The sequence below is a fragment of the Chaetura pelagica genome, unplaced genomic scaffold (assembly GCF_000747805.2).
Source record: "Chaetura pelagica isolate M959 unplaced genomic scaffold, ChaPel_1.0 scaffold174, whole genome shotgun sequence".
Lineage (NCBI taxonomy): Eukaryota > Metazoa > Chordata > Aves > Apodiformes > Apodidae > Chaetura > Chaetura pelagica.
The window spans coordinates 1,356,115-1,382,143 of record NW_009953722.1 but is presented as its reverse complement, the minus strand read 5'-3'; positions in this window follow the sequence as shown (position 1 = coordinate 1,382,143).

Here is a 26,029-nt window from a genome sequence, read left to right as displayed (position 1 = left end):
CAGACTGCAAATGCATAAATAAAAGGGATTGTTCCTTCATATGTCCTCCATTATCACATTTTTGATACATTTAAATGAAACACTGTCTGTATTTGAGTAATTTGAGTCAAAGGGTCATTCTAGAAAATGTTTATTTTCTTTCACTAGACAGAAAAACTTAAATCAGTTTCCAGAAATTCAGTGCCCTATGCAACTGAAATAGTGCAAAATGGCCAGAAACGGGCAGTGAACATCATCACAGAAATCTTGGAGGAAAACCTTCTAGTGGTAAATACCTGAAAGTCTCATATGGGTATAAATATTTGTAGACTCTCAGCCTTTCTTCGATTTGCACATGACGCTGCTGAATTTCATTTTGCAACAAACTGAGTGTATTGGCCAGTTAAAAGATGCTATAAAGCTACTGTTAAGAAAATCTGTCTTCTCACTTTATTATATTAGCAGTATCAGGGAAAGAATAAAGAATCTGAATATTCATTACTTTGCATAGAGAAAAAATGTACCCAAATCTAAAGTGAATAGAGATTGCTGTCATTCTGATTTAGTAATGTTTGTGCTTTGCATAAATGTAATTGCCTACAGGAGTAAGGCAGCAGGAAATCAAGCCCACTAGAGATCTGTCCTTCTAGATGCAGCTTAATTTTATGAAGTCCAACTACAAAACGTTGTGAATTGCCCCAGATCTTGAAAAAATTAATAATGGATTAGTAAATTCTGTAGACGTCCTCTATTGGATCCAGCATGGAATATAGGCTGGTTAAGTAAGTTAATGCCCAATTACAGCTTATCAAACTAGTGTGAAATGTTTATGCACCAGTAAGGCATATAAGATATAGAAAGTAAAATAGTTATTTTAAGCTACAAATTAGGAAAGTTCATAAAAAATACTATATCCAGACTTCTTAGGCCATATCTGCAACAATGCTCACATTATACAAAAGGTCACATGATGTCTACAGTCTATATGTAAAAGCTGAGTCCAGGATCAGTGGGGCTGCTGTAGACACTGTGAAGTACAAATAGATTCAGAAGTGAATGAGTAGACTCTGCTATCCTGATTTCAGCTCTGGCTAGTTATTATTAAGTAGAATGTGCTTTGATCTCAAATATAGAATTAAATGGAAAATTGGCAGCAGTGAATAAAATCTCAAATGATTGCAGAACTTGTCTCCCAGTAGTAATTTTGAAAGAGTAGAACAGTTTAAGGGTCAAGTCATCCAATCAAATGAACTTAATAGTATTACTGCAGCAATGTAAACTCAAGGAAGGATATAATAACTATTGCAACATGCTACTAGGAAAAAATCCAGTGATTGTAGAGAGTTATGCTGGACAGGATGGCTGAATGGCCTGCCTCAGGGACAATAGGATAGAACCATCTCCAGTGCAATTGACATTTTCTTTTGTGTTTCAAAAGTCAGTTTTACCAAGAGAATAAAAGACATTTGCAAAGTAAAGCCTGAGCAATTGAAAATGAAAATAAAAAGGGGAAAGTAATAAAATCTGAAATCTACTAAATATTACTGCAATTCATGCATCACCTTTTCAGCACTACTTCAAATTAAAATAAAAAATAAAAAATTGACAATGATGCAGATCAACAGTTAAACTTTCCTGCTTCATGACACAGTATGTACTGTAGCCACAGCAATGTTACATGATTATTTTATGAAATATATTCAAGGTTATTGGATGGCTTCTTACAATGAAAGCCACAGAATCCATGAAATAAATTGATCAGGATGAAAGGAGAGGTCTGTTTGCAATTCTTGCACAATTTCATTTCCCTTGGGAAAATGGAAGAGAAGCTGCAATGGGAATGAAAACCCCTCTTTTCTTGGCTGTGAATTTCCCTTCTGCATAAGTTTCTGGGTGGTATATGGTCTCTTCAGCTGGCCCCATATCACCCCTGCCTAACAGTTCCTCATGCACTTTTGGGCAAGCAGAACTCAGTTGCCACTGCCTGCCCTTTCCTACGACTGCTGATGTTGTGTATTATGAGTATTTGGGGACAAACATTTGCTGTTAGATTTTGGTTTAGTAATAGTTCCTTTTATCGTGTATAATTCTGGGTGTCTGCTTTTAGACTCAGCCCTTTGTACCAAGCATTCCTGAGAAATTCAAAAGTGTTATGCCATGTAACTCTACAAAATAAAGTAGTCTTACTGCATTTATAAAGGTAGTGGAGAAGATGCAGTTGGAGATTAGGGCTGGTCACATTAAGAGGATACACCCATTATTGGTATCTGAAACTTGGCACAGATAAATGCTTAGTTTGAATAGAAACATTTCTGATTAGCATGATCTTAGTGACTTTGTAAAGGCCAGGCAGTTATTTAGTGGGAGATCTCAGAACAGACTTAGGAAACCTGAACCCTCAGTTCAGTGATCTAACCATATGGAAAATAACTATATCTCATGGAACAAAGTCATACACCAAATCAATATGACAGAACTGTAGCTGTTCAAAGGAACTTTTATATTTGATCTGGCTTTCAGCTTATCTATAAATGTGGAGACACAAAGCAAAAGACGATTGACAAAACTCTGAGTTAGAAGTAATAGCTTCTGATGCTCTTGATCACCTTCAGCATCAGAAACTCTTAATAAATGTTTAGTTGTACTACTGCAGCATACTGCCAAGGTGACCATCTGTCAGTTAGCTTTCATGGAATTTACAGAAATTCTCTTCTAAATTCAGATTATTTTATTACTTTTTTAAAAATCATGAAAGGGGCTCTTTCTAAATAATTTAAATTTACCTGATGACTTTATGGGCTAAACTGTTAATAGGATAAGAATTCTCAGCAATAAGTAAATAACATCAATTCTCATCAGATACAAAACTCATGCAGAGATTGAATGATGAGGGTAAAAACTATCATGGAAACTAGAATCAAATTTATTAGCAGATGTTCAGCGGTGCAGAAGGATTATACATGAATAATAAAGTGCAATGCTAGCTGAGAGCTCTCAATTTCCAGCTTTTCCCAGGAAGTACCTTTTAATGGAGGTCTTTTCCCAGAAGCTTAACATTGTGTCAAATTATAATTAAGCCATATTGAGGAAACATTCCAGTGACAATGATTTACAAGTGATCAAATTATTTTGGGCTTAGCTTAGGGCTTTACTGACTACAACAATTTCTCTGTTATGACCATATGTCTGTTAAGAAGCTTGATTCTAATGTAGAAAATATTATGGGAATTTTTGAGACAAGAAAAAAGAAATTTAAGGTGTTTCCTGCAGTTTTCTCCTGTTGTTTGACTAATTAAACCTTTGTACAATTGTCAAAGATCCAGAAACAAGAGTTTATAACAAATGTAAGTGCATGCACCTGTAACACTTTTACTTTGCCTGCCTCACAGACAAGTACGCTTTGTTTTATGACCTGTTTAACCAAGCCAGCAATAATATCGAGTGGCATGGATTGGAAGAGGTGAAAACCACACACTTTCATCTTCCCTAAAGATGCTTCCATTGTCATGGACCCCCTTTGTGAAATTGAACTGTGGTTTCATTTTGTCCCTGAGACAAACTGTATCTCATCAACACAATCTTTATTTTATACAGCAACACGGATCTGGTCAGGGAACTTAATGCACCACCCAAAAAGGAGTAATAAACATGGAGATGGGTAGTGATATCCTGAAGGCTAAGAGACTGAAGAATGGCAGATGTGAATGAAGAATAATGTGTGGAAATGAAAAGGTGTTGTTTCTTTCTGTGTGACATTTTACAGTTGTTACTATAAGTATCTACAAGAGAGACCCAAAGTGACTCAAGTATCTCGTGTAGAGGGAAAGATCTGAAGCTATGGGTAACTAATTCAGTCACCTAACATAGGCATGTCAATATTAAAATATGAGATTTTGACCAGTTAAATGCTGCCCTTCCCTCCATCCCCTCCTACAAGATGTTGAACTTGATGCTTGAGGCAAAGGGAATATATTGGTAAGTCAGAACATTAATTTCAATGCATGGTTCTGCCTCGTGATCCTCCATCCACATCCACACTACTGTCCTGTGTCCTGGTGCAACTTCATCAGCCAGAGGGAAAGGGTTTTATTCTTTTCCCTTTCTAATGCATTGCATTAATTTTTAAATCTATTGATGAGAGCAAGCATAGGTTCTACAACTTGACTTAATTGGCTGCAAATTCACAAGTATCTTGAACATGCTATCAGTATGTTTACAAAGTGGATCTTGATATATCTGGGGGCCTGCATTACCTGAGGCCTGATGGTGCTTTCCAGAGGGCATTTTCTAAAGCACCTCAATTGAATTATTTAACTAGCCTCATTCCTCCTAAATTTATTTTATTGTAGGAGCATCCTATGGTAAAGTAGGCCAAATATTAATCTGTAATGTCTCACTGGTGATGTCTATCATCGAAAGTGAATGCTGGAATACCAGATAAATTATTCAGGCAAACTTATTACCAGAAAAATATTATTCTTTAAAGTTGCCATCAGATGTCAATTTAACATACATAATGACATATTTTGTTAGCTTCCTTCTTAAAGACATACTCAAAACTCACTCTGTAACAGGCAACTTAAACTGAAGAAACTTAGGATAAAAGAAAAATAAACAAAACAACAAAAAAACCCTCATCTTCAGTATCTCATTTCTAGCTCATATCAATTATATGACAATGTCTGAAATGCAAACATGAAAAAAGACACATTCCCAGTTTCTAATTGTATATAAGACTGAAGATACCTTTATGTTGCTGCAGCTCATCATATCTCATTCAAATCCCCTATCTATCAGGAAAAGATTGTGTGCAAACTCTTGACTCTCCCTTAGAAAACATCCTGCCTAAAAGTTGATTCATTTCAGAATATTGGAAATCACTGTATTTCCAATTAATTGGTAAAACCTCATCCTTCTAATATCTGCATTCAGAGAACTGTAGAAAAACAGTTCTGATAAGAACTCTGAATCCTTGATTTCTTGCTTTATGAAGACCAACTATGTCCAGAGGAAATGTCTGTGACAATTCTGAAATACTAGGCCAGTGTTGTTTATTCTTGATGAAGGTGTAGTCCCAGCTGGACTTCATGAGCCCTTAGATGAGGAAAGACTGAAGCATATGGCTATGTATCAATTTCATAGAAAATGTTGACCTTTAAAAATGTGATTTTATTACTGTGGTAAGTTTTAATTTTACTATTAGCTGTTGCTTGGCTACACGCTAATATTTCACATTTTTAAGATATATTTTTTATGTTTATTACTTTTTACACTTTACAATGGTACATATCTTTGGGAAGCTGTTTTCCTTCTGCCTTCCAAATGATAGATATACTATGTACTGCAGTTTTCCTGATTAGGTTTTTAAAGGATACCTGGAATAACTATGCCGTAGATTTAAAGAAATATGTGACATATCTTATTGAATTTTTAGTGGGTAGGAAATTAAATTTACTGTTCAGAACAGATGGGCAACAAATCCGACAACAAGTAGATTAATTAATCAATTCCCTATTAAAAGGAAAAATAAAGCACAGGGCTAAAGGTCAGAATATGAATAGTAACCATGAATAGTAACCATGTGTAAGAGGCTGAAGTGATTATGTTGGAGGAAAGCAGTTCCATGTTCAGTATCACATTTGAGACTTGATGTTCAGTAGCAGATCTTACATAGCAGGAACTCTTCTAGTGCAATAGTCATTCTTAGAAGATAAAATAAATTTATTTTTACTTTAAATAACTAAACAGTATCATCAAAGAATGAACACTACTCCTCATACAAAGCATACACCTGGGAACGTTAGGAACATCAGCATATAAACCAAACCAGAAAGTCAAGGAACCTAACAAACCTGAATTTCTGCACACCCATTTGCAGTGCTTGTGGTGTTAAATCTGGACAGCACATACTGCATGATAAGTTAAAAGTCCTGCCTGTTTCTTCTATGAATGGGAAGTATCGAATGGCAAGCCAGTGCACAAAACCGATCTGGGGAACTGGAATGGTAAGACATCTTCAGACTTACATCTTCGAAGTAAGTCTTCATTAAACACTGTTATTGGAAGACAACACAATTTTCTTTAGACCTGTTGCCTTGCTGATTCTGCTGTCGACAGGTAAGGTTTGTTTAGAATCATAGAATGTGTGGAGTTGGAAGGGACCTTTAAAGGTCACCTAATCTGGCCTCCCCTGCACTGTGCAGGGACCTTTTCAACTAGATCAGGTTGCTCAGAGCCTCGTCAAGCTTGGCCTTGAGTGTTTTCAGGGATGGAGCCTCCACAAGCTCTCTGGACAACCTGTTCCAGTGTTTCACCATCCTCATTGTAAAGAAGTTCTTCCTGATATCCAATCTAAATTACTCTGCTCTGGTTTCAGACCATTGCCCCTCATCATATTGCTACATGCCCTTCTAAAAAACCCCTTCCAAGCTTTTCTGTAGGCCCCTTCATGTACTAGAAGGACACTATAAGGTCTCCTCAGAGCCTTCTCTTCTCCAGGCTAAACAGCCCCAACTCTCTCAGCCTGTCCTCACAGGAGAGGTGCTCCAACCCTTTGATCATTTTTGTGGGCCTTACTCTGGACTTACTTCAATAGGTCTACGTCCTTTTTATGTTGAAGTCTTCAGAGCTGGACACAGTGCTCCAGGTGGGGTCTCACCAGAGCAGAGCAGAGGGGGAGAATCACCTCCTTCGATCTGCTGGCCACACTGCTTTTGATGCAGCCCAGGATGCAGTTGGCCCTGGGGGGCAGCGAGCGCACATTGTTTGCTCATATTCCAAGTTTTTGTCCCATAGCACCCCCACATCCCTTTCTGCAGAGCTCTCCATTACATCATCCCCCAGCCTGTATTTATACCAGGGATTTCCCCTTCACAGGTGAAAGACCCTGTACTTGACCTTGTTGAACCTCATGTGGGTCACATGGGCCTAGCTCTGTAGCTTATCCAGGTCCCTCTGGATAACTTCCCATTCCTCTGGTGTGTTTACTGTTGGCCTAGTGTTGGAAGCTGACTTAGATCTTTAGAGTAGGATTTGACTCATCTATCTTTAACTGTCTAGAAATTAGAAATGGGTCTAAGTGACCCAGCTGGGCATCTAGTGTCAGGTGGACTGTGCTGCCTGAGCTCCTCCTCTTTGCAGTATCTTTTACATCTTGTGTAATACCTTTCAGCTGTGTGTAAATTTCTGCAATACTTTCTGAGTGGGAAGTGGCACTACATATCTTTGTTTAAGCTACTGGATGCCACCCCTGCATAGCCAGCCTATGGAAGGTGATGAACTATGTAGTGAAGAGGAAGAAATAGGCACCCCCAGAATCATTTAGGAAATTAATCTTTCTTTTGAAATGCCAGCCCCTCTGATTGACTACACGGAGTAGATAGTTTTTAGAAGGCTAAAGTTAAACAAGATTAATGTCTGTCTCAGGGACAAAGGCATAAATTAAGTAACATTTACAAGTGGTGTTGCATGAGGAAGTCTTTGTTGTCCACAGAACACATAGGTCTCTGCATCCTTTACATGTCCAGCCATTTTATTCCTTTCTGTAATTTAAGATTCTGTATAATTAAACTTGAATACTTCACACTGAAATAAAATAGAAATATTCAGGTAATTCTCTGTTAAGTGCATTTCACTTTTTCATGACAAAAAGCTGTGCATCTTAATTTCTGAAGCTGGGGAGGGAATGCAATCCATGTCTTCAGCTCCCTGGACTCAGTTTTAAAAACTGAGTACTGTCTAGTACTCAATATTGCTTTAGATGTAATTACTGGCAGCACAGCTTCTTCCTGATTTTTTTATTTAAAAATGCATTTGTCAGAGACCCCATCTGATAATGTGTGACTAAGATATATCAACATACTAGTTTAAAGCTGGGACTAAGCTTGACCCTTCTACTTGGCCTTATCACTCCAATATTAGCATTGGGACATCTCAGAGAATTGTATGGAAATTGGATGACAATGTCCTTATTTTCTAGGATTACTTGTTCTTAGACTATTTTTTCGAGAGGGCATCAGGGTATGGTTTCCTCCACCAGACTAAGAACCATATGTTTAATTCTCCTTTTCCTCCTTCCATTCATGTACGACAGTGCAGCAGAGAAAGAGAGAACAGCAACAGTTCTGAAAATTAAATCAGTAGTTAGCTAACACCTGTCTGAAATGAGATTAACTGATTATTTCTCTGAGAGAGCAAGAAAATTAAAATCAGGGTGACACAACAAATAATTATCTGGAGAGAACAAGGAGAACCTGGGAGCCTGTCTGATCCTTGGAAGGATTTAAGATTAACCAAACTGAATTAGGTGTTTTCTCCTCCATTTTAATTCTGGATAAAGCACCAAAAGTAAGGTTTTGTGGGTGGCATTGCCACAGAGCAGTTCCTGGGGACCCAGAGCAATGTCTGCCCTTGCTGCTGGCAGAACAGAACAAGCCCTGCCTGACCCTCAGTCATGGTACCACATCTCCCTGTGAGACAGGAATGGCTATATACACTTGTACATGAGACCTTATCCTGTGTTGGTTGTGGACAAACACAGACAGCCCACATTATCACTTCGATCTGTCCATCTTTTCATTGACTCCCCTCTGCCACAGCTTTAAAAAGAAAAAAAGACAAAATAACACGAGAGTACATTGTCTTTGGAAGTGTTTCCCAAGAACTGCTTGGGATGTCTGTCCCTTAGATGTATTTCACAATCTCTTTTTGCTTCTTGTCTGAGAAGCATTCTTTTTGAGAGACCCTTGAATTACTTCCTCTTCTGTATTTTCGCTAGTTTTATGAAATAACCCTTCAAATCACCTAGTTATGAAATAATAAACTTCATGCACATTACAAATATATGCATTTTATGTCATAATTTATTTTCTCACACATGTCAAAAGAGTTTAGTGAAGCCAAATCTGATGATGCTATTCCTGTGGGTCAGAGGCATGATATTGCAGTTTGTGGGCTTTTAGTTCTGCAATTCTTGTTCCTTGTCTGGAACATCTGACTTAAATTGACTACTCAAGTATTGTAGGTTTTAAACTTTTGAAACTATAAGCACAAGAAGCTTGTTCACTAGGTATATAGCAGCACAAATATAATATGCAGTTTGAACTCTGGCAAATGAAATTTCTCCTTCTTATTAGTGCCAATTTGGTTCTGGCACGTTTTTGGTAGTGGGGGAGGGGTCCCAGGGATAGTCCCTGTAGGAAGCTATTTAAAGCTCCACCAGCTCAGGTGGCCAAGGCTGAGTGATTGGAGAGAGACAATAGATGCACCTGTGCAATTAACATATGAAAGAACTAATATAAGACCTGGAAGCAGAGAGCGAATGGAAAAGGAGCTGAGTGGAGAGGTGAAAGTAGTGCTGGAGTAGAGATCCTAAGGTTGTTGAGGAAGAAGGGGATGGAGGTACCTGAGCAGAAGTTCCCCTGCAGCCCATTATGAGATGGCAGCTGTCCCCCTGCCTTCATGGAGGAACATGGTGGAGCATCCCCTGAAGGTACCAGGCAAATGTGGTGAACCTTCAGTCCATGGACATGGATCTGCAGCCATGGAGGATCCCATGCCAGGAGAGATGACTGCTCCCAAAGCAGCCTGTGACTCTGTGGGAAGCCCATGCTGGAGCAGCTTGCTTCTGAGGGACTGTACCTTGTGGGAAGGACTCATGTCAGAGAGGTTTGTGGAGAAGTCTCTCCCATGGGAGGGACTCCATGGGGAAGCAGGGGAGGACTGTAAGGAATCCTTCTTCCTGAGGAGGAAGGAGTGGCAGGAACCACCAGACTGTAAACTGACTCTAAACCCCATGCCACATCTCCCTGTGCTGCTGCAGGGAAGGAGACAGAGAAATTGTGAGCAAAGTAATTTGGGCCTGGGAAGAAGGGAAGGGTGGGGGTAACATATTTAAGCACTGCTCTTTGTGTCCTGTTTGTATTTGATTAGTGTTAAATTAAATATTACATTTCCCCAAGTTGAGCTTGTTTTGCCTGTGACCATAATCGGTGAGTGAACCCTCCTTGTCCTTTGTTCCATGAACTTCTAGTTGGCCTTTGTCTCCCCGCAATGTGTGTGTGTGGGTTAGGAGGGTGGTTGAGTGAGCAGCCACATGGCTGGTTCCCTCACTGAGTATGTTGTGAGCTAAGACACACTTCACTACAGTTAGCAGTAGCCGTTGTCTTAATCTGCAGGTGGATGCCTTAATCAGGCTCTAAATATGACTTCTAGACTTGCCTAAAGCCTGGAGAAGTGAAGAAATGAATACCAGTCTGAGTAAAGTTTGACAGTATCTGATTGCTTTCTGCAGTAAAATAGACAAATGTGAGTCTTGTACTCATGAGCCACTCACAAGATAAAAAGAACGCATAGGTAGTTTAGCTCATCTGTTGGTGTTACCTTCCTTCCAGTCAGCCTCTTCTCAGGCATCCCACACACTGAAGAAGTTTCGGAGATAACGGACTCGGCAACAGTTCCGAGGTGCGCTGGGGTCTGCATGAGAGAGCTATTCACATCCCTGTGCACCCGCAAACAAGCCTAAGAGTTGGCCAAAACCTATTTCATAATGTTTCTTTTTGCAGATAACCTTTGATATTCATCGTCCCACTTGCTTTTTCAAAATTAAATGCTATAATTCCCTACTTGGCTTGAACACTCAAGCTATACAGTCATCTAGACAAGGGAAGTGAGAAAGTGCTGGCTTTACAGGCATGAGGCGAGAATGTCATAGAGGAGATAAAAAGGACTTGTTCTAATGAACCTTAGTGCCTTCACTCACATTGATGTAGCACTGTGAGTTCAGCAGCTAGCACATATCTGCAGGATCCCACTAATAAATATTTTTGCATCACAGCTTCTTGCGGGATGACACAATTTTTCCAAGTTAAGCAATAGTGGGAAATTCAGGACTTCGGAAGGGGAGTTGGTTTTTATTTGTTTTAATGTTTTAAAATTTTTATCTTCCTATTTATGTGAAAACAGTGTATTGAAATACAATTTTATATTACAGTATTTTAATTTCCTACTCATTCATTCCACTAAAAGACTGCAAATGCATTTAGAAACAGTCAGAATCTACTGAACTGCCTGAGTAAACTACTGAGATCAAGTTATGCAAGGTGAGAGGCATAAAAACTTCTGTAATATTTTTTCTAAGCCACCTTATGCTCTGGAGCAGGAGAGTTTCACAAGGCAGGGAAGGGATTGAAAGGAGTCAAGAGTCCTAGTATCTCTGAGCAGAAGTGACATCACATAACAGCACGTCAAATTGTTTACTTTTTGAAAGCAAAGTATTGCTGTGGCTGAATGCAGAGAAAGAAAGTGAGGAACTGGCATTTAAAGATCTATTGTTATATAGTGATGTTTCTACAGAGTATTTGATGTTAAGACTTATTTAAAAATGCAAATGTGAAACCCTTTAAATATCTGCAAGTTATATGCAGAAAAATAAACTCTACCCTTCCTCAGCTTGTACTCTAGAGCTAAGTTATGACAGATGAAGCCACTCGTACCAAAAGAAAACCATTAAAAATCTTACTAGACTGTGACTTAGGTGAACAAATAAATGATTTTATTGTCAATGTGCAAAAGTATGAAAAAAAACCACATCAGCCCAAAAAAATTGAGTTTCTTGTCATGTTGCAAAATAAAATATGTAGAGAAAGTAATGTTTGTCTTCAAAATCCAAAGGAAGAATTATTAGTACAGATCTCATTGTACTGTAATTCTATCTACAAAAAAAAATAATAAAATAAAGATTGTTGCCTCTTCCTCCTGGTTTGCGCAGCTTAAGAGAAGAGAAAGATGAAGATGCAGTGAAGGTAGCACACCATTGAATTCTGCTGATTTGGTTTCACTTACGGGCTTCAGATATAAAATGCAAGTATTTGCTGAAGTCAGCAGATGTGTGCTTCTGATATGTTACATTCTGAAAATGAAGAAGTTGAAAGAAATCGTATTCTATACTGTCTTTAAAAGTTGTTGTGCACAGTTCCTTTTTCGCTTTGCAGAGTGTGCTGTTCTATGACTTGGGCCCTCTTCCACTGCATAAATATTCCTTTAGAGGGTGTCACTAGTGAGCTTCTCATTCCTTTCTTTTGATGAATTCTGAGGTGAAGTGTTCCCAGTCACCCCAGTGTGCAGCTGAGATAAAGGTAAAGTATGCACTGAGAGTAAGGAAACATTTTCTCAATTCTTAATTTAAGTTAAATTTCTTAAATTAATTTAAGAAATTTAAGATGTACAAGGAGGGTTAGTAAGAAACTCCTTAAATTATAACAAACTAGAATTATTGAAACAATTGTGTTTTCTGGATTTTTTTTTCCAGAATATTCATTCTCAATTCATAAAATTATCTTTTGGCTTTCCAAAAATGTAATCAGACTGAAAGCATCAGAGAATGTCACAGCTGCCAAATTGCTGATGGTCTTTAATTTTCTCACTACAAAGCCAGGGCAAACAGCTTTAGGTGGCAGTACCACACATTTAAAAGAAAGATATGGTCAATAGTTAGGCTACAGGCCTTCTCTCAAGTACTTTCTTCTTTGATTTTCTTGCCACTGAAAAATTGCAAAATGTCAGCTTCAGGAAATATGGTACACACAGAACTTCTATGTGCATAGAACTTACAGGAATTTAGATCATGAAAATATTTGTAAGAACTTCTTGCATTTGGAGCATTTTATTTTCTTTGATCATTAAACTTAGTGATGCCAAAACCAGCTTTTTCTTTCTGCATGGATTTCCATATATGAACCATATATTTCACAGAATCATAGAATCCTAGGGGTTAGAAGGGACCTCAAAAGATCATCTAGATCATTTCCATTTCTTGATTTCCATTGTTTTGTCACTTGCTGGTTGAAGCAAGAAAGTTCTATTATTTTCATTCTGTTATTTTCAAACTATTTGCTCCAAAGATATGACACAAGTGTTTTGTGGGTTTTTTTTGTTTGTATTTAACTTAATTTAATTTTATTTTATTTTTATTATTCTCCTGTTTTCAGGTAGTTCAATTTTAAATTGATTCCTCCTACTGCCTAATCTAAATCTACCCTCTTCATGTTTTAATTCATTACACCTTGTCCTCTTACTACAAGCCCTTGTATATAATGGCAGACACTTTCTACTTTAAGAAGATCAACAAGGCCAGGCTGGATGGGGCTCTGAGCAACCTGGTCTTGTGGAAGGTTCTTGCCTATGGCAGGGGAGTTGGAACTAGATCATCTTTAAGGTCCCTTGCAACCCAAACCAGTCTACAATTCATAGGTTTCTTCTATGTAACAGAAAAAAAGAGCATACATCTGTTCATACTCTCAGGCACCCATCTCTTAATTCTTGAGTTTAAAATAAGTATTTCTAGCAGCAGCAAAGTATGATTACTTTTAACCCATTCAATATTTATTCCTCTGGTATTTGAGTATATGTCATAAATTGAAGTTACATGTTAAATTGATCCACTAAGTAATTTAGTTTAATTATTAAATTTGATTCAATATTTAATTTCTTTTAATATAAGTGAGCTACCATAAATGTATGCATTTAAGTGATACATAGTGGGACTGTATAATTTTGAATAGATTAAATATTTAATAGAGAACACTTACCTGAATTATTCAGTATGTGGACTAGATAACTGATCTGCCCTTTCGAAATAGTGAAAATACTAATGACACAGTATAATAATAATATATTTCCAATGAAGAATATTTATAAAGCACATTGAACATTTTGTTGGTTCCTTTCCAGTCAAGCAAACCAATCTTTGCTTAATGGAATCAACCATTGAGAATTCATCAAGAAAACTCCCAGAGCTATTGTAACTCTAATAGAGCTCAAAAAAACCCCAACCTAGACTATAAGAAAATACAGAATACTGTGGTGACAAAATGGCTTTTAAAATTCCTATAACTATACAGCTTTCCTCTGTGTTTTCTGAAGAGCTAAACATTCAAAAGATCTGTAGCTAATGATAGTTCAGTATTCTGGATTCAAAGAGTGGAATACTCAGTATTACAGTTAAATTCTCTAATCAAAATATGTATTTCATATTGATGTGGCATCATGAGGAAACTTCATAAAATGGGACATAATTTAAAGTGAACTTCAAAACTCATCTAATTTCAGGTATTTCTGTTATGTCAGCTGAAGCAAATGGGACAATATTTAGTTGATGCCTGATTTTTTTTACTCATAATGTGAACATTTGCAATTCTGTGATTATGCTGAAGAATTTTGTTGAATCAATGTATGTACTTCAAAAAATCTTGTATTGTATAAGGATCCCTCTCCTTGTTTGTCAGAAGACAAGATATGCATTTCTGTCAGAAAATATCTTATCTGACTGCCAATGAAGACTGCTCAGCAGCACTTGTGATCTTGTTTGTGGTATGGCTTTAATAATGTTTGTGCCAGGAAAACTGATGGAGCAGCAGGATAATGCCTGGAGACAAGAAAGACTTGGTAGCATTGTCACATGCAGAGGATCCTCTTTGACAATGAAACTGCACCTTAATAAGAGTAAAGTCAATTTTTTAATGTGAAGAAAAGAGAAGTATAAAATAACCAAGATACTAAACCTGGTACAGAATATTCTTGCTGCCAAAGACAATTTTAGGGATGTGTTTGGTTATCTTCTCTATTGTAAATATGCTTCCTCTTTCAAATCTATGCTTACAGGTAAATATTCTTTAATCCATGTCCAGGAATAAAAAGAGTGCACCCCTTATTAACAGTGAATGAAGCTTTTGTAGTCAATGTAAGGAATACCAGGCCTCATCACTCCTGTTCAAAGCCCTGGGGGTGGCGTGTTCTGCCTCCCACCAGCTATGTGCTGTCCTCTCTGTCTTGGCATCTCAGGGCTCAGAAAAAGAAAGCCTTTGATTCTCAGGGGTTTTTTTTAAGTCATTAAAAGAAAACGAGAATGGATATGACCAGATTAATTCCTCCTTTGGTTAAAAGCTATGGAAATGGAGTATGTGTTCTTTCTGTCTATAAAAAGGTACTTTCTAAAGCACAATCAGTCTATTTCTACCAGCGATAAAAATAGTAATAATGATTCTTCACCACACACAAACCCAATTAAATCCATGGAATTTCACATGAAGCACAGGTGGCCACTATGAAAATCTTTGTAGGATTGTAACCTTAGCAACCAAATCAAAAGAGTAAGTATAATGTATATAAATAGGAAACATCTATCGATAAATCAATGTTCACTTTATTTTGTTGTGATTAGAAAACATTTCTCCATACATTTTTGTAATAACAAAATGAGTTCTGGTAAGATTTCTGATGCCCTTAAGAGATTATTCTTCCTTTTAAAGTGTTCAAGTTTGTAAATAATCTGATAGAAAGTTATAAATGAAATAGTGGGAAAAGAAATTGTTTGTTTTTTTTTTTTTACTGCTCCTATACGATAGCAGCAACTTTTGCAACAAGAAAATAGCTGGGGACTTATTCAAGTTTTAAAAGAGTTTAAAAATAGATTGCTAAAGGGATGTGAAAATTTTTATTTGCTCTTGTTATTTTATTTGTTATATCATGTGAAAATAAATGTTACCCACACCAAACAGTCTTACTGAAATGACATAAAGATAGATCCATTTTTTCAATCAGAATTCAATGAAACCCTGAAAACAAAATGCTTTCTTCATTTAGGACTCATTTTTTAGACTATTGTTGCCAAGCAAATACTATGTTTGATAATGACCAAAATCAAATACCTTTCTATTATAGAAATCTGATAATTTTGTAAGTACTTTGTAAGTGACAAAGTAGATTTCCAAAAGTTCAGTCAGTATTATTTCAGTTCCTAAGAAGAAACAAAAATGAAAGTATCAAAATAATTGATCTATCATATGGAATTAACACAATAGATACTTTTGGAGAAATACGCAGAACTTAAAAAAACCCCAAACATTAACTCTTCAAGTTTGATTTTTTTTTTTTTCTTACCTCAATATAATGAGGAATTAACATAATATACACTTTTTAAGAAGTTTCATTAAGTTTCAGTTTCGCACTTAATTGGCATGAATGAACCTATTGAAAAATGGAAAGTAATTTTATAAGCAAAAAGAAAGAATAAAATTGAAATTGCTGAAAATTTGTCTACAAAGAACAGCCAGAAAGTGCTCAGAGTAACATCAAAGGTCACAGAATTCCCCACTCTTTATATGACATAAGAAATTATTCTCACTGCAGCCTTTTCCATGCTGCGACATGACTGAGTTTTATTCAGGACCATCATCCCTACTATAAAAATTTGGAGATTGTTTTCACTGTTTGCATTCAACAGCATAGTAGAATAAAATATTTTTATACACTCACATCCCTTTCCAGCATGCCTGATTGAAGGTGTGGCTGTTCAGATTTTGGTGTTTACATTATGATGTGAAAAGTACTGTCCTACCCCAAGTTTTCAGATATTGTCAAGATCTGTAAAGGAACAGAAATGGACATGTGAAAAGGTGGAAGAAACACTACTTTGGATAATATGTGGAGTTAATAGCAATTAATTTGCTATTTCAAGCTTTCATTGAATTTTAAATTGCATCAAATGACAAACCTGCAGCCAAGCCCAGAAGTTACGGGTTTCAGTCAGGGTAGTGTAAAACAGCTGAAAAATGTCGTTGGCTAAAATAGTGTGTATAAACGTGCCTCAGTCAGATTTCCACACAGATTAGAAGCTTCAGCCAGAGCCCCTTAGCGTGCACTATCCATTGAAAGGAGGGTTAGTCACTGAGCACAGAAGAGATGTTATATGAAGACTGAGCTTGAGAGGGAGTTAGCATTTCTCATCTGCTAACATGCTTTCTATCTCACTGGGAAAAAAACAGGACAAATAGAGAGGCGAAAAAAAAAATAAATCCTCAAGAAATCCTTGAGAACAGACCCTTCTTTTAAACAGAACTCTTCTGCTAAAAAATTTTAAGCATCTGTGCCCGATTTCATATGTTCCACACTCCTGATTGTTGCATGCATGCACACACATGCACACATACACACAAATTAAAAACATAAAAGTAAAAGGAAAGGGGAAAAATTCCATGGAGAAAACTATATCCATAATGTTGGATGAAACTCATGTCAATGTATGAGAGTGTGCTGGCAACGTGCTGAAACTGTCATTACTGAAAAGATCATTTAACTTTTACATTAACTTCACAAACCTTCTTTACACAAAATCTAAAATAGACCAGCATATAAGCATTGTTAATGTTCCATTAGTTTAATTCTTTGCTAATGGATCAATTCAATTTATAAGAAAAGAAGCATTTAACTGTCCAGTTTTGTTTGCCTTAAATCTTTATAAACTTGAAATACAGTGTCCTTGACAAATTAGGTTACTAGAAACTAAATGGAAAATCTTATTTGCCACCACAGTGGTGACATGAGGAATTGCAGCCTTTAGCTCAGAGCTACTAAGCTCTTAATAATGAGAGAAAGATACTCCATCTTCACCTATAGCCACAATTACAATGAACAAAAATAGCTGCCAAGGCTTCTACAAAAAAATATTCATGACAACGTGAAAATTATTGATTTCAAAAGCCAAGAAATGAAATATTTTCTAAGGTGCTCCATTCAATCTAGTTACTATTTTCCAAAAGAAACTGAGGAGACCACAAGGCATTTTGCAGGAATCCTGTGTTAAATACAAATTCTCCTAGAAACAGCATAAACAAGCAATCCCAAACTTTCCATAAATTAATGCAGCTCTTGAATGATCAGGTCAAAATATGTGCCCTGACCTGGAATTATGTTTGAACATTGAACCCTGATTTATTCTTCTTTCTTCCCCACTACTCCCCATAATTTTATTTTTTGTCTACACTAAATAAAAATGTAGAGAAAAGCCTATGTATGTGTGAGCCTCTGGAGTGTGGTGGCTCAGCCTATTGCTGTGAGCTGCTCAGCGTGTCATGCAGCAGCACCGCCTGCGGATTTGGAGCCGTTATAGTCATTGCATGTGGGATTTGTGATGTGCTTCTGAGCCATTTTACGTGTCAGATGAGATGGCTCAGCTCACTGCTCTAGAGTCTCCATACATTTCTCCTGATTAGACCATTTTGTTCTATCCTTCCTGCACTAAAGCAGTGTGTCTGTCTGGTACACCAAGAAAAAATGGTGTAATTTTGAACAGAATACTGCTTTTATTGCAAAGTGAGATACCTAATTTCAACTGAAATCATTGCAAGATAATAAATATTTTTAACAATCTAAGTCTGTGTAGTTTCAGAGTCTACAGTTCATTTTGAAAAGGGATGTAGCAGCCCAATGTTAAAAGCATTTCAGTTGGGAGTGTAAAGATGAAGACAGGTACCCTAATGAGATTTTCAAAGTGACTGACTCCCACTGAAATCAATCCAGCCTTCTTCCCTTTGGCTTTCAGTAGCATTAACGATCCTCGGCAAGTAAAATTCTTTTGGAAATGGGACTTCTATAGTTTTAAATATCTTACCAGTGCTCCCTAAACTACAGTACAATTATTTTTTTTTTGGCTCAGCATATTTGTTATTTTTTTGTTATTTGATATTTTATTAGTCAGAAATACAGTTTTGGTCATCTTCAAATTTGTTATTTGAACCAACTTAAATCAGGGCTCAGCTCTTAAAAAAGCAGTAGTACTGGCTGCAGATCAGCCTACAGTCCACAGGTTAGAAAAATTAGTCATGTTCACGTTCTTCTCCTGAGAACACCTGAGTGCCTGGGTCCCAATTTCATAACGTGTCCTAACAAACTAGAGAATCACTAACATACTGGTTTGTTATGAGATAATTAATACATGGTAGAACAGAGGAACTGATAGAAATAGTATTTCGGAAGTCCCTATACTTTGGCAGTTAAAACTATCTGTTATGATAGAAGAGATTCAAGTTGGAGCTCACACCACTTACTTTATTATTCCAGAGTGGAGTAGATTTACTATGAGAAATATAAGCTGGGTCTGTGTAAGTGACATATCTTTAAAATACTTATGACTATCCTCTCAATCTTCCTGAGTGGCACATTCATCTCACATATTCCAAACCTTGCCTCCATGTAGCTTGAGAACATGCAGGTGGGATTTATCCATGCGCTTCATCTCACTTTACTTGGTGGACTTGGCAGTGCCAAGATAACGGTTGAACTTGATAATCTTGAAAGTCTTTTACAACCAAAATAATTCTGTGATTCTATGACTTGATCATGTATATTTATATTTATATACATACATATACATGTGCATACATATATAAGCATACATACATATGTCCAAAACAATTGATATAATCCTGGTCTCACTGATTATTCGCTGTGCAATAGCTCAGTGCTGGAATCTCAGGATAAAAGCCAGTGTTACCCCACATCTCTTCATCTTGTAAACTCCCGATGCCCGAAAGTTGCCATTCCTATGAAGAGAAATGCAGGACCATGCCAGATGTGACTCCCTGGATATACTGAAACAGGGACCTTCCAAATCACCTTTGGGGTAGTATCTACTCAAGTCTAAATATTTCAATAATCATCAAAGGAAAAGCAGACAAAGACTTGTTAGTAGATTTAATTCAGAAATGGACTGCTAGTTCCCATGGTAGTTTAATCGTTTATAAAAAATTACACAGATTCATTGGAAATGTCAGAATACTGACGTAGTCAGATGGTCTTTATTGATTTATTTATTTATTCTTAATAAATACCCAAATTAAGGGAGTTTTTTGGTGATAATTGAAAGAGAAGTGTTTTCTTGATCATTTTAATTGAGGAAAGAAAGTTGAGGGACAGATTGACCTATTTTTGCCTCTTCTTTTGTTTGCTAAACCAGCTAGAATAAAACAAGAATTAAAAAACTCCCTGTATTCTCATATTTCTGGTTACTAGCTTCTGGACCAAGGAAATGGAAAACAGATTAGTGAGTAAGGAATACCAGCCTCCAGGGAAAATAAACCAAAACCAAAACAACCCAAAAAGAAAAATATTGACTGATGTACAGAAAGTAAAAATTTCTCATCTGTCCTTGCAAGTGTTTTACCCTGGTAATTTCAAGATAAGTAGCACTCTCTATTTATAAGCAGGACAGTAGCACTTAATAGAGTATCCATTAATTATTTGTGATAATACTGTGAACTCTTTAAAGTGGCATGGAGCTTTTTGGGATGTTTTAGAAAAGTACAATAATGCTAGAAAATAAACATCTGCAGTGGTAGCTGGGGAGTTACAGAACAAGTAAATCCATCCTGTCAAATAAAGACCAAGCAAAGCCTGGTAATTTTAGGACTCTGTTTGGTATTCTTTTAAAAAAATAGTACATTTGTTTTCACTGAAAGTGTTATTTTGGTTTTAAACCTCTTTTAATTAATGCTAATAAAACCAGGTGTATATTTTTACCCTCCAATATCAGATTCATGTTTCTGAATAAAAAACTGTATTAAGCATATTGTTGTTAAAGCAGTAGTTTTTGTTGCATTCATTCCAGGTAACACTAGGTAAATACTTTATGCCTGCTTTGTTTGTTTGCTTGTTTATTCTTCTCCTCAGACAAATATTCAATAGGAATTGAATCCTGTCTTATACAAGGCTTTTCTAGGAAAAAATGCCTAGGACACAAATGGCATATAGGCTGTGCACAACATTTCAGCCAGAGTGGATTTTATTCTTGAATATTGCCAGACAATGATTTTTGTATTAACTCCATTACCATATGAATATGTGTCAGGGCAAAGCTATGGGCATATGCTCTAAAGACAATAGGAAGTTAATGGACCTTATCTTTAGTTGATGTCAAATACTGTAGCTCCACCAAAATCAATACAGTTGTACTGGCTCATGCCAACTGTGGATTTGGTGCCAGGACTCAGCCTTGAGGGACGTCATGAGTGATGCAGCATCAGGAACTGCACTGCTGGAAGCAGTGAGCCTCACCCTGCATTTTTCATTCGGGATGCAAGATACACAGTTTTCACACTATGTCATCTTTTGAACTCAACAGGGTATGTGGCATGAAATTAGTGAGACTTACAGAATTCACTTTTGAGATCATATGCCTTTCTTTGTAGTTGGACCCAAAACCCATTCTTGCTGAAGTCAATGAGCATTTATAGCAAAGCAGTTTCACCAGTTTAGCTTCAGTTTTACAAGTCTTTGTGTTTTATTGGCTTTTTTTGAAGCTCTAGATCCTCTGATTACTTGTCAGTCTCAGCCTATATTTAAAACCAGCATGTTTTAATTTGTCATTTAGTCCCTAAAGACTCAAGTCTGTACAAGCAAGTATAAATAATTCCTCTGAAAAACCTTCATGATTTTAAACTGAGCTCAGGAGTTGGGAAGCTTGACTCTTGATTTTGTAATTATTTGCGATTGGCATTTTCTTTCAGACTGATCCCTTGATATGACAAATAGCACATGGAATACAGCTGGATTGGGAAACCCAGGAGGTATTGCCTTTCAACAGCACAGCCATAATTCACTGGGCTTCCTGATGTACCTGAGTATGTGTGTGTGTGATTTTCCTTTTTTTTAAGAGAATTGGAGGGTTTATTCACACCTCTCACCCAGCTGTTGTGTCTACCATCCCAGCGGTGTGTAGGAAAATAAGAATACCACTCTGATGAATATTCATGCCTGATGAATAGTTTTAACATTTCCACAGTTGGACTCTGGCTGAGCAATCACAGCAGCAGTCAGAAAGTAATATATGTGAAATGAAGCTATTTTCAGGCTATATTTTCTAAATCAAGTTGCCAGCTGAATACTGATTGCTATGGATCAAGTACTGTAGCCTGCAGTAAGTAGGCTCATAATGCTTGAGCAAGCACACATAGATATGAGACTTTTTGCACACGATGATTCTGCTTATATAATCAATACTAGTCTTGTCATTAACATTATGCAACACCTGTAAACAATGTCATCAAATTGTTGGAAATGAGTTTCCATGTCAATGAAACATCAGTGTCTACAGGCAGAAAAACAGATATGTTTTGTTTGAGTACACTTTTTTTAATAGATGAGTTAGTTATATTAACTGAACCAGTTGTTTTCCACTTGGTGTGTTTAATTATACAGAAAAAGCTGATTTTATGTCTGTATGTATGTATTTATTTCATTTGTTAGAAAGGAATAACTGCTGTTGTTAGATCTAAAATCATATTAGAAATCAATATATTAATCAGTCAGCAGAAAAGGGCTTCTCTGAAATTGCTCATACTGATAGAAAGTTTCAAGGCAATAGTGAGAAATAAAAATATCAAATTTAAAAGAGAGAAGAGAGATGGAAAAAGAATAAAAGAAAAAAGTAGAATGATCAGTCATAATTAAGACAGTGTCTCTTCCATGCTCTGTGCTTCATAATCTACTTCTTCAGGTAAGAAAGCTCATGCTAACACAAAAGCATGGGCAGAGCTCATCAAAGGGAGTTGGTGTCATGAGTGTCATTAATTACAGCTTAATGCTTAAACACATAAAATGGAATGAAATAATCTTTAAGACATGTAGTAAAAAAAACCTTTCCATGCTACCAATCTTCCTTTTCTTCTAAATAGGAACATTTTATTAATGAGAACACTCTTCTGATTTTATTCAAGATATTCAAATACAGATAATATTTCATTATTAATGACATGTTGCTCTCCTCATTGCATGATTTGTGCTACTCTAGGTTATTTTGTTTTCAAGAACCTTTTCTTTCAACAAACTTTAAGAGCCGGGGTAATAATTTTCCTGGTTAGCTGTACCTCAAGGTGAACATTATTCAGAACATTTCAACAAAAAACATGGGCCAGGTGTTTCCCGGAACATGAGGGAGGAAGGGAAAAGAAATATTTGTTTCCTCAGATGAAAAAAACCTGCTGGCTTTTATGTAAAAGACACCAAACTGCAGGGGAGGGATTTGAAATTAGGCATGACCTCCATGAAGACCAGTTGAGGAAAAATATTTCCATGTACACAGAATAGCTTTGGTAGAACTTAATTTCCTTATTCTTACTTTCATTTTTTTGGTATTGTATGAGATTTGTCAGTGTAGGAAAAGTAGGGGAGCTGACTTAATATGTTTATGAAATAGCATGCAAACTGTAACTGGGCAGAAATTCTATTTAAAATGGAGATAATAGGGCTATAATCCTGTTGGTGGCAGAGAAGCAAAATCTTTGGTTAGTGCTTAATAACCAAACTTTGTATCACTTACTATTAATACAATTATTGTAGATGATGTAGGTAGGGACAGACACTTCTTGCCAAAACATGAGTGATTTGAAGAGGCACTTTTTTTCTTTTTTTCCTGTTTTAAAAGCATTTACGACTAGATGCTTTACTAATCTGAGAAAAATAATATTTTTTCATCCTTAGCAATGTGTCTTGAGCATTTTAACCAGATAAATATTAAAATATTTTGAATTACCTACACTTAAATGTAGAAATTCTACCTTCAGGATGAAGCATGGTTTCTTTTTCATACTGAAAACAAGAAAGAAACAGAACAAATGATTATATCCACCAGTTGCATAAAGACAGAAAAGCATTTGTTCCTGACTTAAGGAAAAAAAAAAACCAAAAACCAAACCAAAGCAAATAATAATAATAATAAAAAAGTATAAATGCAGTAAAAGCTATTATTCAATTTCATGTCAATACTGCTTTTATAAAGAGTGCCAGAAGTGCACAATTGAAAAGCTCAGTGGCCAGAGATGTGGAAGAATTATACTGGTTTGAACGATGCTCAAATAACCCGGTAGCCTTACCTAATTAGCTCAAATGATGGATATTTTTAAACTCTTAGAGTAAAATAGTAAAAGAGAAAAAAGGTTTTGTAATGCTGTGACTTTGCCTGTCAAATTATGTACTACTGTAGGCAGGCTTCCAGCTTGTCTTGGCTGTGCACAATTCTCACTATGCGAGTATTCAAGTGAAGTCCCTCCTGTATATGTTTTAGGTTAAGTCTTGTTCTAGAATGAAAAATAATAATAATAAAGATAATAAAATACCCCAACTGCGGAATGTTACTGAGGGAAATTAGACACAAAGAAGTCCCTATTATCTGAAACAGAGGCACATTCCTATGCTCTTTTCTATGTGGATTCTCACATTTCTTCTTTGCTCTCCTCTTTCTCCTAATGAAACATATCTTTCCTTAAGCACTCAAGTATTAATTTCTGAAGCTGCATTTGATGTCTGGTAGAAAACACAGGACAGGAACAAGCTACAGACACTTCAATAGGTTATATCTCTTTGTGGTCCTATACTTTGGGTCATACTTTTTCCAATATGCTTTTAAGTGCTTAATGAACTGTTTTCACTAGCTGGTATATGCTGAAAGTTTTGAGAGTAAATCAAACAAAACCAAATTTCCTTTTGAAGAAAAAAAACCCCACTGTTATCCTAAATTTAACTCTGAGACCTGTTTTATGGATTGCCTCAAAAATACATTATTTCAGTTTTCTTTTTGTTGTTGATATTGTTACTTGCTTAGGCAGAAGGGTTTAATTAAAGAATAAGCTATCAACTTTTAAGGAGATGAATAATGAATAATGAAGGTCATAGCCTTTTTATTTTATCTCCATATTACTCTAAGCCTCAAACTAGCTCTTAGGTAATCCCTATTTCTAAAAAATGTCCTTTCTGCTGATCTTTTATTTGCTGCCTGTCGTGATTTGTGCCCAACATGACAACAAAGAAACAGCCTCATGGCCGCTCAGTCGACTCTCCCTTCTTCCGTCTCCCCCCACACACTCTCTGGGATGAGGAGGACAAAGCTCCTGAGTTGAGACAAAGGACAAGGAGGGTTCTTCACCGATTAAGGTTCCAGGCAAAACAGACTCAACTTGGGGAAAAAATAATAATTTAATTTCATACTGATCAAACACACACAGGACACAGAAAACACAAAGAGCAGGGATTGCATATGTTACCCAACCCATCCCTTCTTCCTGGGCCCAAATCACTGAGCCACTGTAGGGCTCTTCCCCGATACCAAAAACCCCACCAAACCAAACCAGAACGCTGCCCTTATAATGAGAAGTGTTCAAGATCATGCAAATATCTAATACACAGAAACTATGTCATGTGGGAAGACACAAGAGGCCCTGGAGTACAGGTGCTCAAAGACATAATTTCCTACATTTTGATTGAAATCATAAAAGATTATTAAATATCTATTGCATAGCCTGGGTAATTATCAAAGTAGGCAGGTAAAGGTAGGAAGGATGTAGGGTGCAGAGAAAGGCAAATATGTCTGTGTTTCTCAGAAAACAGGGCTGCAATGGAGAGAGAAGAGGAAAAGACACTCAAAAGAAAGAAGGCTGAACCAGGAAGGAAGAAGACTCCCAGAAATGCTTAAAAGTTTCAGTACGAGTGGATTTCAAAGTGTTGAAAATAGAGATGTCTATAGAAAATTTAATTTGGAGAGCAGAAGAAGGCGGTAGATATCTTAGCTATAGAAGCTACAATGCTCTTAATTTCTTATTCCAGAATATATAACTATACCACACAGTGATTTCTGACCTTCACATTATAAACTAGCATTATGGACACACTGCTTAACAAATGTAAATTTATAAGCAGCTTCTGGCTGCACTTTGGCAAGGCGGAATGTTAGCAAGCTTTGGATGCAGGCAAGTGAAACAGGTACCAAGGGATCTGAAATGTCAATACTGGCTACTTTTAACATTTGAAAAACACTGCTTAAGTCTATCTCAAGCTGCCAGGTAAAAACAAACAAACAAGTCTCTGTACCTTCTATTTTGCATGTGCCTTTAATCACAATTACTTGGGCTCTCCATTTCTGGCATCTTAGTGAAAAAAATTTACTATCACAATTGTTCCATGGTGGCTGGCCCAAGACTCTGCAGTTTAGCATATTGTCATATGCAAGCTTGTTGAAAGTTACTTCTGCAGTACATTACCTTAATGTGAATAGTATCAATAAAACTGGGAGATTTTAGAGATTCTCTGGAATTAATTTCCATACTAGTATTGCCTAAATACATTATGGTGGTCATTCCTGTACTAGTAATTCAAACTTGTTTTTGCTAGGGATAGCTAAGCAGTGTAGCACTTTCAGGATTTCCATCACAGTTTCTCTGCCTCTGTA